The following is a 2588-nucleotide window of genomic DNA, read 5'->3' as shown; positions in this document are numbered from 1 at the left end:
GCGTTGCGCGAAATTCAAACACAAACAATCTATATTTGTAGGTTATCTTCCCTTTCTTTTCTCTATTTCCTGTCATTGGTTGCTATCTGGCCAGCTTTGGGATTGAACCTTTTACATTCTGTTCACTGTTTAGTTCCCCATTTTCGCGTTTTTGTTTTGTTTTTTTTGTTGTTGTCTTCTCTTACACTTTCTGTATGCCTACATCTTTTATCTGAGGCACTTCTTAATGCTTCTGATGGCTTTAGTAGACATTTGGTCCCTTTTCTATTTGACCTTTTCCACTTCTCTTTCCCTCCTTACTTTATTCCCCTGCTTTTTGGACTCATTGTGTCAAGTTACATTCCTCTTTACAGTACCCTCTTCCTTCCTCTTGTGTATTTATTATTCTACTGGCTCCCTTTCATAACCCAGATTTTTTCAGTGATATCCCTTTCCCACTGGTGACCTGGTCTGATGTTATACAACTTCTTTCCTTGTTATCTTCCTGGATTTTTTTCCTTTTTCTCGACACCATACTCTTTACTCCTATTTCTTGTCTAGATCAGTCTCCTTCCCAACATTTCATTCCAGATTCCAGGCCTTCCTCAATTTTTCTTATCATCTCTTCCCTCTACCAGAAGTCTTGTTTCTCACACTTGTTGTAAGTGACTATCACACAGGTATATTTCCGTGGGTACCTTTCTCTTCTCTCATTGGTCTAAATTTCTGCCACCAGTCATTTTTTATTTCTCCACCTTAGTCTTTTTCCTCCTCTATTCACTGTTTTTCATGTTGTCTTTTCTCCTCCCTCCAACCCCATCTACAGACTTTTTCATTTAGTCTGTGGTTGTTTATGGCCGATGTGTCAGGTACTTCCCTACGTGTTTCTTTTGGCTTATCCTCACTTTATTTTCTCTGTCCTATCTTTCTTTTTTGCATTTTCCCATTCATTGCTCTTGCCTTCGAATCATCTTGTATTCATTGGTATCGTGACGGTTGTTGCTTGACATATTCATCACCCAGGGCTGGCATCCTTTGCTTTATTTATATCTCTCTAATTGAAGTACATTTTTCATGAGGATGGACTTCACATCAATGTGCTCAACCTTCTCTCTCTCAATTGGGCATGTTCCCATTCCTGCTCCTACTGATGGTTCATTTGGTCATGTTCCACCCATCCTATTCCATGGACTTTTCATGCTCCAACCATTCTTTGGGCTGCTGTTCCAGGTTATGTTTGTTTGGGACATTAAACATACAATTCTGAGCCCATTCACATAGATTCCAGCCCATATTCTATCAATGGAATAGCCTCTACACCCCCTAGATCTTTGGTGGGATTTACCATTCGTTGGACGTGTCCATCTTGGATGATCTTGTCACCCCTTCTCCACTAGTTGTTTCCTCCCTTACAGATCTCTATTCCTCTTCTTTTGCTCTGGCTGTCATTTTTTCGACCCATTCTTGTCTTACCTTTTTCTCTATACCTATTACCCCATTTGTCTCTTTGTTCTTGGCCTCAGATTTGGATACTACTATCCCTCTTGGGCTCTTTTGTTGGTGCTTCTCTGCCCATCTTTTACCTGCTTGATTGTCTCATCCCCTTTCTCTCCTAGTTATTCCTTCTCTCTCTCTTGCTTCTCCCTTTCACACTTCCCTTCTTCGTAGAGAAATATTCTCTCTTCACTCTCACATATGGAATTTGCCCAATCTGTCACCTATTGGGCTGGACTTTCCTCTAATGTGGCATTATTCTTGTCATCATTCCACTGTATATGTCTCTCACTATCTGTTGCAGGTCGTTTGTCATTGGTCCTTCTGCCACTCTTTTACTCCTGGCAATAATTCTGTGCTTCACCATTCTGCATTTCTTACCCAACTTTTTGTCGATGGATTCTCAGTCTCAGTCTTCCCTACATGTCAGATGGCCCTTTCCTTGACCTTACTCTTTTTCCAGTACCAAGAATTCATTCTTCCCCTGTACTCTCTGTTTTGTTCTGCACCTTGTGCACCCCAGTATCCTCATCCAGCTCCCTTGTACGACTAAGGCTTTAATTATATATATTGTATGTATCATTCGAGCTATTGACTTCCGAGCTTTTGTACAATCTTTCTCTTTTGATTTGTTTCCTCCTATTTTTCTCCTACAATTACCTTTTTTTTTCCAATGTTTTTCTTTTAAATGCTTTTTGCACCCTTTTCTACTGCACTTATCTTTACCTTTTCCTGGACTAATCCTGGCAACCTTATTTTTCCATGCACCTCTTTCCTTCTTCCCTTATGGGATGGGTCAGTTGACTCCTTCGTTCACAAGTTCATATTGGGATGTAGATGCTTGCAAACTATTTCCTTTGCATTCATCACCTTTTTTCGTTCTCTTACATTTCAACTTTGATGGCCCTTGGATGATCTCTTCCAGGCACGCATGTAAACTCTCCACATATACATTTTCTCTGTACCTTCTAGTTGTATTATCTCCTGGTGGTATTTCGCTTCCATGGGTTACTATTCTTCAGTCGCCAGTCTCTTAGAAGTATACATGCTATTTCTCTTTCAGGGCCCCTTTTTCATTACATAGGATTCTACCAGGTGGCTGGTTTTGCCTCCAA

This window comes from Limulus polyphemus, unplaced genomic scaffold (assembly GCF_000517525.1).
Source record: "Limulus polyphemus unplaced genomic scaffold, Limulus_polyphemus-2.1.2 Scaffold5573, whole genome shotgun sequence".
Classification (NCBI taxonomy): Eukaryota; Metazoa; Arthropoda; class Merostomata; order Xiphosura; family Limulidae; genus Limulus; species Limulus polyphemus.
The sequence above is the reverse complement of the archived record's forward strand: the minus strand, read 5'-3'. Positions refer to the sequence as shown.